Here is a 14836-nt window from a genome sequence, read left to right as displayed (position 1 = left end):
GTCCTGATCCTGTATGTGTTTTGTAAAAAGTAAAATTAAGTAGTAAGGATGTGGCGCGTTGCGTTCCGCGCGCGCCTCAAAGAGCCATCAGACCACCACAGATGGGGCCCAGTAGGGTTGATGCCTGATCCGGAGCTGCGGACTACATAGCGGGTTTACCGGGGCTCTGGTTCGGAAAGCAGAAGTAGGAACGGGGTGGTTTTTTGTAAGAGTCTGACATTCCCTCTCGCCTTGCTCAAGGCGAGAGAATTCATTAGATGATTTTCCACCCCAAAAATCCCTACAAGTGTCTAGGTGTGTCTGTCAAGTGTTGGTCCCTATTAGACCAGCAACGCTTTTGGAACGTCTCTCTGGATCCGGTGCTCGTATACCGGCTTATACCATAAAAAATGTTGTCCATGGGCATCCGAAACACCAGAGGCGTTACTAGTGCGTTGCCGGCCTTTTGGGAGTTAGGAATTTAAGGAGTTAGGAAGGTGTTGGGGAATCAGGGATGGGGAAGATTGGAAAGGGCGGTAAGAAGTACATACATACATACAGGTCAAACTGAGAACCTCCCTTTTTTGGAAGTCGGTTCAAAAAATCATTTTCATCTGTCTCCTTAAAAAAAAAACTTAACCTGACAAAACCATATGCCAAGATATTAGATTATACTGTCTATACTATATTATTAAAGCTACACAGCAGGAGGTCTGCTTACCCCCAAACTGGTAACAAACCGCGAAGATTTCCAAAATTTCCTTTTATATTTATAATCGGTACAAAATATGAGTGACACCCCTATCTTGATCCACCAACTACATTTACCGTCCACTAAAACAAGTTAAACACTTTATTCTTAAACCCATAAAGTTCATTTTCGCATACAAATTTTATCAGCGAACAGCAAACATAATTTTGTCGATTTTATTTGCAGTTGACAAAGTAATATTATGTTTTATTACTTAGACGTTAAAGTTGAATATTGTGTGGCGTTTAGTTTGATGGGTGTATGAAATAAGTTTGTCTTGTAGTTCTGTAGTAACTTATTTTTGATTCACACAGCGGGATGTCACCTGTAGTACGGTGGCTATGGTTTTGGGAAAATTGTGGAAAATTCTGTCTTTTTATGTGTCTATACAATGTGTAACAAAATACCCATTTACATCAAGAAGTACTGAAAAATACAGGTTGAATAGAATCTCTACACAAAGTTTCAGCTTAAAATACGTTGATAAAAAAATTGGTACCAAATACTTGTTATCGCGATTACGAAACATTTCTTCTTCAAATCTGATCGCCTAGTACCAGTATCTTCCTAATTTTGATTCGTTCCATGAAAACATGAGTTTAAAAAACCCTTCCCGTATCGTTTGTGAAGTTATCTGGAAACCGTGCACTTGATATGTATACCCCCTATTTGTTTCACCGTGTATAGTACTTCGGCGAGACGAGAGGGAGTGTCAGACTCTTACTGACTAAACACCACCCCGTTCCTACTCCTACTTTGAGCCGGAGCCCCGGTAACCTGTTACGTTGCCTGCAGCTCCAGATCAAGCATCAGCTCTACTGGGCCCCATCTGTAGTGTCTAAGGGTTTTTTCACCAGAAATCTGGTATGTTGTATGCTTAATAGCTAAGCTGTGAAACTATGTGACCGTCTCCACCGATACTAAGCTATGTAGCTGTGTGAAGAAGATGCGCAGCTGGAGTATGCGATGTATCGATAGTAGGGCGGGTGTCGAAGCCATGTAGCCATACATAGCACGTATCTTTCTTTATAAAAAACATAGCTTAACTGAGTCCGTTTCCACTAGTGCTAAGCTATGTATACCAATGAATATAATTAGTGGAAGCCAAACTCATCCACAGCAACGTAGCATAACACATTTCTGGTGGAAAAGCACTCTAAGTTCGAATTTCTAGTAATCGAACCCGCTACACCTTGCCTGGCTACAGGTTACCCAGCCACCGCTCCAACCGTGCAGTCAAAAATAAAACCTATAGAAACAGCCAAAAAGGGAAACAAATCACAATTACATGCAATTAAAACAGTTACGTGAGTAAGCCGATAACATAATAATTAATTTAGTATGTCTCACGAAAGTTATAATAAAACTAAGTAGCTACTTCCGCGCGGTTTCACCCGCTCTGCTTGGCTCCTATTGGTCATAGCGTGATGTTTTATAGCCTATAGCCTTCCTCGATAAATGCACTATTCAACACAAAAAGAATTATTCAAATCGGAATAGTAGTTCCGGAGATTAGCGCGTTCAAACAAACAAACAAACTCTTCAGCTTTATAATATTAGTATAGACTAGCTACTTCCGCGCGGTTTCACCCGCTCTGCTTTGCTCCTATTGGTCATAGCGTGATGTTTTATAGCCTATAGCCTTCCTCGATTAATGCACTACCCAACACAAAAATAATTATTCAAATCGGACCAGTAGTTCCGGAGATTAGCGCGTTCAAACAAACAAACAAACAATCAAACAAACAAACTCTTCAGCTTTATAATATTAGTATAGATTAAAACAGTAATAATTTTAAGAAATATCCCTCACACTACTCGCCTCAAAGCCACCCTACTTCCCTAACCTAGACATCACATCCAGGCGACGTTTGATCACCGTCGGCTTCCCTCCGTGACGTCACACACCCCTCACCCCTCACCCCGCGACACCCCCCGCTGTGACAATTACTTACCAATACTGTTGATGTTTTACTAAATGTTGGGGGAGACAGATAGTCGATTTATTGATGTAGTAGCTTCGCTTCAAGCTTCCTTGTGCGAACTGCTAGGGAGTGGAACTCCTTGCCGGAGTCTGTGTTTCCTGATAAAGAAAACATAACGTCTGTCTGTCGGTCAGTCCTCTAGTTGTTCTATTTGCTCGTTCCAAAGTGTAGATTCCTATGGAGAAGAACGAGCAAGAAAGTCCATAGGTTACTCGTTTTCAATCAGGTTCACAATACGATACTTGGTTACATTGTTTCGATTGCTTCAACTATGTGAGAACAATGTAAAAACTAATATTTAGTCAAAATCATAGAAAAAGAAAATAACCTTGAGGACAACAAAATCAATGCAGCCTGGAGCTGACCAGTCCCAGTTGACAGCGCCCGTTCACGAACATGACACGTACACCAGCACCGCCCAACTCAACCATGTTGCAGGGAATCGAGCGATCTAATGCCCGTGCCACCGCCAATGTTCCAAATTTCATCCCGATCTCTTCAGCCGTTTTGACGTAATTGAGTAACAAATATACATACAAACATTCGCGTCTTACGATTATCACTACATAGTATAAAACAAAGTCACTTTCTCTGTCCCTATGTCCCTTTGTACGCTTAAATCTTTAAAACTACGCAACGGATTTTGATGCGGTTTTTTCAATAGATAGAGTGATTCAAGAGGAAGGTTTATATGTATAATACACATGCATAATATATCACCATTGCACCCATGCGAAGTTGGGGCGGGTCGCTAGTAATATTATAAATGCGAATGTTTCTCTGTCTTAACCCTTCCTAACTCAGTGGTAACAATTGTACCAATCTTAACACTTAACCCGTTACTGCTTACATGGGGTCATAATGACCCACTTGTCGAATTAACAAACACTCAACACGCACCACCTGTGGAGCGTCCCTAACCCTATCGCCGCCCCTAATGTGTCACTGGACACTTGGGTATAATGACATTTAGGTGACCCCTCAACGTCGGTCAGAAATTGACGTAATTCGATTTTAAAGGGGGAGATTTATTGTCAAGACTGAAACCATAATATATCTTGTTAGTTCTTCATAATATCTCTCATAATAACTATCGTGAGACATTCTAAATTAATTAAAATCACGGTTTACTCACGTACATTCATGGAGAAAAGCTCGTGGAGAATGGAGAACAGCTCTACTAGTTTTGTGGTGATGTCGCGCAGCCTACGTCAGCCTGCGTCAATAGACTGCTTTAGAATGAAAAGCTTCAGAAAATAAACTGATAAACGCTAGCAAATAAATAATTTTAAATACCTATTAGAGCAAAATTTACCGAGACATATTTTTTTTGAAGGGGTGAAATACATCCAATGCCTTCTCCCGTCTTGGGCGAGGCGAGAGGAAGCGTCAGACTCTTACTGACTAAAAACCACCCCGTTCCTACTCCTGTTTTTCGAGCTGGAGCCCCGGTAAACCCGCCTAGTCCGCAGATCCGGATCTAAATTATGGTCTGGAATAACACATAGGCTTTTTAATCCCTAGAACGCGGGCGAAGCCGGTGACAGAAGCTAGAGAATAATAAGACTATAGAAAAATCAAGATCACTCTATGATCAAGACATTTCTTTTTACTGCCCCCTCGCACTACGCTAGTAGACGCGTTGTATGTTTAGTTACTCTCTCTCTCTCGATTCGATTTTAAGACAAACTAGGAAACCCGTCAAACTTCGTTTCGCCACCAGATGGATCATTTTTATTTTCATAATTTTTTTCTTTGCTTATTTTTGTATCGGAGATGGCACTGTACCTATGTGAAAAATGAATTTTCCTGTTTTCTAATCTTTTCCTGAATTTTCTTTGCTATACACCTCACGGAGCCCGAGACCTTTCCAACGAATGCAAAACCGTGGAAATCGGTTCGTGCGTTCTGGAGTTATAGCGTCAGGAAGGAAAACCCGACTTATTTTTATATATATTATGGAAGAACTGAAAACTAAAACTAAAATTATTCTTTTAACTTGACAAATACCTTCATTAAACAACGATTACTAAGTATTGAATCATTACCCCCTATTCCCAGAAACCCCCACAAACATGCATCACCAAATACTGCCCTGTCAACACATTGTCACTCCCTGCGGGCGAGCTCATCACACTCATTATACTGAGTGTATACTGAGTGTCCACTGAGTGTCCGACATTACATTAGCTACTGCCCTGTTGTGATGGGGTTACATACTTAATGATACTATTTAATTAGCAGACGGACATGTAGATACCAGATCGGCGATATATTAAAAAAGGGCCAAATTAAAAGTACCTTTAACCGACGAGCATGCATGAAAAGACTGATGACTGTTGATGAAGCGAAAGAAGTGTGTAAGAACCGTGGCAATTGGCGTTCCATTGTCTCTGCCTACCCCCATGGGAGACAGGCGTGAGGTTATGTATGTATGTATGTATGTATTATTTATTATGTCATTTTAATGGTTACTTAACCCAGTCCTTAGCAATTGTTATAATAGCACCGCTCTTTGGTAAACCTAAACCTTTTATACTGCTATGTCTTATGTAGAGGAGGCTCAAAGTCCAGCTGTATATTGTCTCCCGCTGGTGATGATGGTGAATTAACCGCTCAACCAGAGTCCGCGTCTAGTACACATAAAGATTGGTGGCATTGTCCTTTCAAAATATAGGTTTTTATGGTATCAGACGGTAAACGAGTAGACGAACGGCAAGTGCGTTACCGACCTTTTGGAGGTTAGGAATTTAAGGGTTGTTGGGAAATTGGGGATTGGGAAGAGAAGTCTTTGGGCCTCCTGTAACCTCACTCACATAACGAAACACAGTGCAAGCGTTATTTCACGTCGGTGTACTGCTCGGCCGTGGCATCACTCCGGTCGAGCCGACCCAGCAGTGCCGAAGCATGGCTCTGCCACAGTTGAATTGATTATAAATTATTTGGACTTTTGTAATTTCTGGAAATGAAGTAAAAAACAGGGGGCCCCGTATAATACGGCAGATTCGGAGCTAGCCACCGCAATGTGCTGAGCAGTCACTCAACCGATTACACCAATTATCAAGCCTCTTCACAGAATAGTCAATTAAGGCACGCTAGCAGCCCAACTTTAATACCTATCTACATGAATTGCAAAAACATTATTCATTGTATCTAATCTATTTGCTAAATAAAGATTGTTTAATCACTCAGCTAGTTGGATCACCAATTTACGATGTTAAAAATAGCAAATGTCATGCGTTTTATTAGGCTACTAGCTTCTGCCGACGGCTCTGCCCGCGTTTTCGTGGGATAGTTTCGTGGGTTGATGCCTAATCCTAGCTGCGGAGCTGCTAAGTTGCGGACTACCTAGAGGGTTACCGGGGCTCCGCCTCGAAAAGCAGGAGTAGGAACGGGGCGGGTGGTGTTTAGTCATACCCTGTCTGTATACCAAATCCCATCAAAATCCGATCAGTAGTTTTGACCTGATTGACGGACAAACATTCCACTGTGATTTTGGGACGTTTCCTGAGTTATATGTAATTTCTAAGTTAGACACCACTGACCAACGATGAAGCAAAACATCGTGAGGAAACCTGGACTTATAGTTTCTAATTATAAGTTTGAAATCGCCACGCATTGAGCGAGCGTGGTGATTAATGCTCAAACCTTCTCCGTGTGAGAAGAGGCCTTTGGTCAGCACTTAACAGGATGTTGATGTGACTTTTTTAACCATGTAGGTATTGTATTGTAAACCTGATTAAAAAAGAAAAAAAACCTATGGAGTTTCTTGCTCGTTCTTCTCCATACGAATCTACACTTTGGAACGAGCAAATAGAGCAACTAGAGGACTAACCGACAAACAGACATTTTTAACATTTGCTTTGACGTTCAATAGTACCTTCCTGGTTTATTTGAAATAAATAATTTAGACTTTAACTTAGAAATCCTGAACTGAGCAGTCATATTAACCGCTAATGAAGCCAAATGAATCATTAAACTACTTAAGTAGCGAGTCTATCATAAACAATTAAATACACACGGGTCGATTGGACCCCTTGTGCACTGTGTAGCAATGTGTAGATAGTGTAGATACTGTAGAGAGTCGCCACTTCGCCGGGAAAACAAATAATTGATGTAGTATGATACGTTAGCTTTGGGGCCAGGGGAGAAGCGGATTGAGAGTTGTGTGGATCCGTATTGGTCGTTGTCGGTTTTTACCAAACATCTTTTAACTAAAAGATACTTTCTGCCTCACTCAGAGACATTTAATTTATAAACTATTCCTTAGTAGCGATTTTATTCCGAAAACAATTGCTAAGGACTGGATTAAATGACTCTGAGTACAGCAGTTACTGTGCACCTAACCTAACCCCCGTTACTTGGTAATAAACAAAAAGCTTAGATTTTTTACCTGATGGTAAGCAATCGCCGCCGCCGCCCATGGACACTTGAAACACCAGAGGCGTTACAAGTGCGTTGCCGGCCTTTTGGGGGTTAGGAATTTAAAGGTTATTGGGGAATCGGGGATTGAGAAGATTAGAAAGGGGGTAATTGAGCCGCCAGTAACCTCACTCACACAACGCAGACATTTTTTCACGTCGGTGTACTGCTCGGCCGTGGTATCACTCCGGTCGAACCGGCCCAGCAGTGCCGAAGCATGGCGAGCCCACATTTAAAATTTGATCAATGCATGCAATCTACAAAATAATTGACAAATGCTTATAAACAAATCTACCGTCAAAAGACGCGATGTATCCAAACAATTGCAAATCGCTAAGCCTAATTCAACCCTCTCCTCCCATAGCCATACACGAGTGTAAAGCTTTTAATGAAAAGAGCAAGCTAGTTAACCCTCTGTTTGCCGACGCGAGCCCCGCGGGGCCCGGGTCGCTCGCACCCCGCGGCTATAATATTATGAGCTTCATTGTTTGATTCGCGTCAATTTTGATTTAGAAACGTCAATACAGTTTTTTAAGTCTTTTTTTTAGGGGGCAAAATCATCCCATGACTTCTTTCGCCTTAGGCGAGGCGAGAGGGAGTGTCAGAAGTTAAAAGATAAATTTTAAATAGTAACGAGAGGTGTGCTATGTCTTTTTTAAGGAGAGTGGGACCATTGGTTGAGGTGAGAGTGAGTATCAGACTCTTACTGACTAAAAACCACCCCGTTCCTTCTCCTGCTTTTCGAGCCGGAGCCCCGGTAAACCCGCTAGGTAGTCCGCAGCTCCGGACCTAGTCTGGCGGTGTTATGGAGTGTTGGGCCTTAATTGTATTAGAAAGGAGACTGGTGAACGTCCATAGTAAAGGACTTGACGGACAAAAATATAATACTGTGGGGTTTCAAGGACTAAGTGTGCTTTTCCACAAAAGATGTGCTATGTAGCTATGCTACGAAGATGTAATAGCTAAGCTGTGAAACTATGTGACCGTTTCCACTGATACTGAGCTATGTAGCTGTGTATGTGCGAGTAAGAAGTGCTATGAATATGCGCATGTGTTTCCACCAGTGCTAAGCTATGTGTACTAATGAATATGATTGGTGGAAGCCAAAAAGTAATAATAGCATTTAGTAACCGGAGCTGCGGACTGTCTAGCGGGTTACCGGGGCTCCGGCTCAAAAAGCAGGAGTAGGAACGGGGTGGTTTTTGTTCCGTAAGAGTCTGACACTCCCTCCCGCCTCACCCAAGGCGGGCGACGTTACAAAAATATATTTCAAACATAAAACAATAAACAAAAAAGTCATCACACAGCATTCAACCCTTTAATTCCATAATCCATTTGACGAACACAAGTCGACAACCCGTGTAATAGCCGGGGTTAATAATGCAAGCGAAGTGATGAGAGATTTGAGCCACTGAATTATTGCTGGGGGTCGCTTGGACCGGGCGGCCGCGGGCAAAGGGTTGGTTGCGTTCATCTTATTATTTTTGTAAAATACGCAGTCGTTTAATGGTTACTTAACCCAGTGCTTAGCAATTGTTTTCGGAACAAAATCGTTACTAAGGAATAGTTTAAGCAATCATTAAATGTCTCTGAGTGTGGTAGTTAAAAATTATGTTCTTAAACCGACTTCAAAAAAGGAAGGAGGTTCTTGGTTTTACCTGTATGTATGTATGTGTGTATGTTTGCCCGCGATTATTTCGTGATTAGCTGAACCGATTTTGATATGCTTTTCATTCTTCGGTCTAATCTATATAAACTTTTACTCTCTGCTTAGTCAAATGCGACAATAGTTAAAAATATTTTTCAAGTACATCAGGGTGGCACTATTGAACGGCAACTGCCGATCAAGCGGTTCTGGGTTTGACTTTCAGGCTAGGTAAACCGGTCCCCGTAAACACGAACCTGTGGACTGCGAGTACGGTAGCTCGCCACCCGACCAGAAACAGGCCCGTGTGTACGGAGCGTTACGTTCCGCGTACGTTTCAAAAAGATATTAGACCACCACAGATGGGGCCCAGTAGCACTGTTACCCCATCCGGAGCTGCGGTCAACGTAACAGGTTACCGGGGCTCCAGCTCAAAAAGCAAGTAAGAACGGGCTGGTATTTAGTTAGTTAGAGTCTGACACTCTCTCGCTTCGCCCAAGGCGAGAGAAGTCATAGGATGATTATCTCCCCTCAAAAAAAAACGGCTAGGTAAACCACTATCGAGTATTTTGGCTTTTCATATACAATTTGAAATTGTAAATATTAAAAGCCAATCATGCATCTATTCCACAAACTAACCAAATAAATAGAATTAGCCCCCAACACCAACACCTATTGTATGTCCTCTAACAAAACTACCTCCGTAACTAGGTGTCACCTACAACAGCTTGTATTGTGTAACTTGGGCATTGTGTCCGCCATTGTACGCGGCAACTCATCAACTAATTGTGTCGGGCAACGGTGCTCAAAGATCGGGGCGAGAAATAAAATAATGATTAGAAAAGAAAGAAGGAAAAATAATGTATGTGGGATATAGGAAAGGAAAAGAAAAGCTTCCTTGTTGAAACAAATGTTAAACTTATATTTCTTGTTTTTACCCTTCTTCCTCCTTCTTTTCTTTTGAAGGAGGATTTTGGCTTGAGAGGTGTCGTTAGATTTGTATTTACTGTGAGAGTGACACTAGATATATCAAAATAATAAAAAAACAAAATGGCGGATTTTTGACGCCAAATTCGAATATTGCTCACTCACTCGCCTGACCGACTCGATGGATTACGCCGGTACACTTACCTGATGGTAAGCAATCGCGATCATCACCTTTTGGGGTTAAGAATTTAAAGGTTGTTGGAGAATCGGGGATTGAGAAGATTTGGAAGAGATAATTGGGCCTCCGGTAACCTCACTCACACAACGCAAGCATGACATCATGACAGATCTTTGGGAAACATTGGTGAATGTGTGTGGCATTGTACACACTGTCGTCGCCCCGGCATTGTAGTGAGGGGTGAAGCTATTGGTGTTCGATGGGAAAACTCACGGCTATTTGTTTTTTCAAGGTGTCAATACAATTATTAATTTATTAATAGCTACTTCCGCGTTTCATCAGCTCTGCTCGGCTCCTATTGATCGTAGCGTGATGTTTTATATCCTATAGCCTACCTTATAATATATTGGACTATCCAACACAAAAATAATTATTCAAATCGGTACAGTAGTTTTGGAGATTCTTATTCACACAACGCAAACGTTGTTTCACGAGCTGCGGACTATCTAGCAAGTTTACCGGGGCTCCGGCTCGACAAGCAGGAGTAGGAACGGGATGGTTTTTAGTCAGTAAGAGTCTGACACTCCCTCTCGCCTCACCCTGGCGAGAAAAGTCATTGGATGATTTTCCCCCCTCAAAAAAAAATGCTTCATTGACAGACAGACTGACAGACTATTATTTATTTCTCTATTTGTTGACATTTCAAAAGTACCTATTTATGGTTTAATAGGATAAATAACATGACTTTAACTTTGATTTTGACTCCATTGTTTCTCTTTTTCATAAACACAATCCCATTACAAAATGTTTAACTAAATGCATCATGAATTAAATGTAACAATGTAACCCCACGGGCATCGAACGCCGTACTCCCGCGGGGTTAACAAAGAGCTTAGTTAAATATTAACCGCTTCTAACTGATATACTCTAGGGAGTTAACTGACTTGTTTAGTTATATGTAGTAGGTACCTTGTGATACTGTTCTGGGTTCGATTACCGAGTCAAGATTTCCTTTAGTAATGTGTAATTTTCACTAGCTATGTAGTGATCACAAAGTTGAATATATTTGTCACCACCCCTACTCTTCCCACGGGTGTCATATACCCGACTATGAAAACATAGACAGAGGCCGTGCAGCAGCGCTCTCTGATAAACCTGAACCTTTTACACTGCGATCTCCAACCCGCCTGCCTGCGGAGATTATGGCAAACCCTCTTATGTAGAGGAGGCTCATAGTCCAGCAGTGGACTGTCACCAACTATCATGGCCTATTATTATTAACGATGAGTTTCCTACTAAAAATCTTTAAATTGTTTACTCACAGCCGCACTCAGAGTCATTTAATGGTTACTTAACCCAGTCCTTAGTAATTGTTTTCGATATAAAATCGTTAATATCGGAATAGTTTAAGTAATAAGTGTAGGCTCGCCATGCTTCAGCACTGCTGAGCCGGCTCGACCGGAGTGATACCACGGCCGAGCAGAAAACCGACGTAAAACAATGTTTGCTTTGTGTATCGTGGTGTTCTAAATCCCCGATTCCCCAAAAACCCTTAAACTCTTAACCCCCAAAAGGCCACCAAGGCACTTGTAACGCCTCTGGTGTTTCGAGTATCCACGGGCGGCGGCGATTGCTTACCATCAGGTGATCTGTCTGCTCGTTTACTGGCTTATATCATAGAAAAGGAAGGTTACGACAGTTAACTGTATTTCTTTAATAATATATTTGTGGTTGATAAATTTAAACACAATTTTAAACATGATCAGTTTAATAAATGAAATAAAATCGTCCGTCAGTTTGTCAAATCATTTATTCCAATTAAACCATATACATACTTAGGTACTTTTGAAACGTCAACAGTAAAAGTTTTGTACATGTTTCTGAAATAAACCTTTTTTTATTTCACTTAGGTACTGTTGAAACGTCAACAAAGAAAGAAATAAACAATAGTCTGTCAGTCTGTCCATCAGTGAAGCTAGGCGCTCGTTCCAAAATGTAGCTTCGAATGGAGAAGAACGAGCAAGAAACTCAAATGATAAATGATAAATGATAAATAAATGATATTTATTTTGCAAATAGGTTATAAAATAACACTTTTACACGTCAATCTCTTAAATAACTAGATGAGGCCGGCATTTCCTATCTGACTACTCTGAGAAGAAATGCCGAAACAAACTCAGAGGTCATAGTCTCTTTTAAAGTCCAGACAAAATCAATTAAAGATGTCGGAGAACCGTGCAAGTTGATTCTGTAGTGGTCTTTTGAGGAAAGAACCACAGCAGTTTGAGCGGACCTGTTCAGATGGCAGCACGCATGTGTCAGTTTACAATCAGCTCAGCTGACGGCTGTTGCTGAATGATCCGACGAACAACACCAACCAAAAGAACATTTGGGTAGGCCACACAAATGCTCAAACTGTCAGAATATAATTTACTAAAAATAAAATGACTAGCAAAAGTCTCACACGGTCCTCAAACTAACAATTTTAAAAGGAAATATAAAAATATAAAAGGAAAAAAAATATATAAAACAATGTCAAATTATGTTAATGTCAAATTGTATAAAAAATGTAACTATATGTTACAAACATGTCAGCAAGACCTGTGTGGACATTATAGCAGTTCATTCCCAAGCCTGACTATCCTCCAAGTAGTCTTTTATTTTATAAAAAGCTTTACTACAAAGTTTTTCTTTAATAATATTTTTAAATTTACCTAGGTTTAAACTTTGAATATGGCTGGGAATTTTATTGTAAAAGCGTATACATTGACATCTAAACGAACCGCTTATTTTCTTAAGTCTAGTAGTAGGAACAACATATTTATTTTTATTTCTAGTGTTGATATTGTGTATATCACTGTACTTGTTAAATAATTTTATGTTTTTATGAGCATACACTATATTTTCATAGATATATTGAGAGGCAACAGTCATTATATTAATTTCTTTAAATAGTTCCCTGAGAGAATGCCTCGGACTAAGATTATAAATTGATCGAATGGCTCGCTTCTGCAGCACAAAGACAGACTGAATGTCAGCAGCATTCCCCCACAGGAGAATACCATATGACATGATACTATGGAAATAACTAAAGTATACTAGACGCGCTGTATTTACATCAGTTAAATTTCTAATTTTTTTAACGGCATCATGCTGCTGAGCTGAGCCTTTTCGACAACTTATCTATATGTGGGGCCCACTGTAGCTTAGCGTCTAGGGTTATACCTAAAAAATAGCTGAATCTACAGGGTCCAACTCCCCGCCCTTGATTAGCACGCTGGTTTTGACATGCCTAACATTTGGTGTTGTGAATTTAATGCATTTAGTTTTTGATTCATTAAGTAGCAAGTTATTGGCACTAAACCAGCGTACTATTTTTGAGAGAGCACTATTTACATGATCACTGACTAATTGTCCATTGTCTTTTACCTAAATAGAAGTTTTGTTTAGATCGTTTGAGTTTAAATAATAAAGAGGTATCATCAGCAAACAGTACTATCCCATGGTTATCCTTTACAAGGTAAGGTAAGTCATTAATATAAATAAGAAATAAAAACGGACCGAGAATTGACCCCTGCGGAACACCCATCCTAACAATCATTTGTTTACCGACCCTCTATCACTGCCTACCCCACAATAGTACTACACCGCGATGACACAGCTCATTACATATATTGAGCTATTTGTTCGCTCCCCTACAATAAAGAGGCGTGATGATATTGAGTGAATAGGTGGCCGATCTTCTTTTATTTTAATTTTACCCCACACTAGGATTGTCTCCTGTGTCGTGTGTGCGTTTACAAACATACAAGTTCACATACACATGACACCCAGACTCGAAACAAATGGTAGATATCCCACTCGCACGAAGCGCTTCGCTTCAGGATAGTGTGAGGCGAAATTAAAATAAAAGAAGATCATCCACCTATTCTTCCTTTCTCCTTTCCTAAGCTTCCTTGTGCGAACTGGAAGTGGAACTCCTTGTGGGAGTATGTGTTTCCTGATGGGTATAACCTGGGTGTCTTCAAAGCCCGAGTGAATAGGTTGCTTATGGGCAGACGTGCTCCATCGTAGGCCGCATCATCACTTACCATCAGGCGAGATAGCGGCCAAACCTCAAACGATCAAATGTAAAAAAAAAACAAATCCGGAGCTGCGGACTGCCTAGTGGTTTACCGGGATTCCGTCTTGAAAAGCAGGAGTAGGAACGGGGTGGTTTTTAGTCAGTAAGTTTCTGACACTCTCGCCTCGCAAAAGGTAGGAGAAGTCATTGGATGATTTTCCCCCATTAAAATAAATATTAGACTCGTAAAAACAGACAATAATTGTTGAATCGAACCCGCTACACATTGTACGGCAGCCGTTACCCAGCCATTGCGATAATCGATCATCGTCAAAACTACGCAACGGATTTTGATGCAGTTTTTTTAATAGATAGAGTGATTCAAGAGGAAGGTTTATATGTATAATACATGCATAATATATCACCATTGCACCCATGCGAAGCTGGGGCGGGTCGCTAGTAATATTAGTAAGATATAGTATGGAGTGTAGACTATAGATACAACATATAGTATAGACTATGGAGTGGGGAGGGCGGTAGGCGTGGCCGGAAGCGGAAGCACCCCCTGTTGTGCGCTGTTTCAAATTGAGAACACGGATGTGACGTAGTATAGAGATGGAATATTTCGAATCAATGTTTTAATAGAGACGTAACAATAACACAACGTCACGCCTTTTTATCCCCGAAGGGATAGGCAGAGGTGCACATTACGGCACGTAATGCCGCTGTACAATGTACACACACTTTTCACCATTTGTGTTATAAGTCCCATGTAATAGGGGGTGAGCCTATTGCCATATAGGTACTGGACACAATTCCAGACTCCGTGCTACTGAGAAATTTTCGATAAACCAAAAAAAGTCCAGTAATACTTTGCCCGACCCGG

General features: G+C 40.9%; 1 long non-coding RNA gene across 1 annotated transcript; it reads left to right on the top strand.

Moving 5' to 3' along the window:
- The first annotated feature begins 3270 nt into the window (after positions 1 to 3270).
- Positions 3271 to 14411, top strand: LOC126911858 (uncharacterized). Its single transcript, XR_007706338.1, has 2 exons — positions 3271 to 3400; positions 14343 to 14411. It is a non-coding gene; the product is annotated as an uncharacterized LOC126911858 (long non-coding RNA).
- The last annotated feature ends 425 nt before the right edge of the window (positions 14412 to 14836 follow it).

This window comes from Spodoptera frugiperda, chromosome 19 (assembly GCF_023101765.2).
Source record: "Spodoptera frugiperda isolate SF20-4 chromosome 19, AGI-APGP_CSIRO_Sfru_2.0, whole genome shotgun sequence".
NCBI classification, from domain to species: domain Eukaryota; kingdom Metazoa; phylum Arthropoda; class Insecta; order Lepidoptera; family Noctuidae; genus Spodoptera; species Spodoptera frugiperda.
Note: the sequence above shows the minus strand (reverse complement) of the source record. Positions and strands in the feature narration are given on the sequence as shown.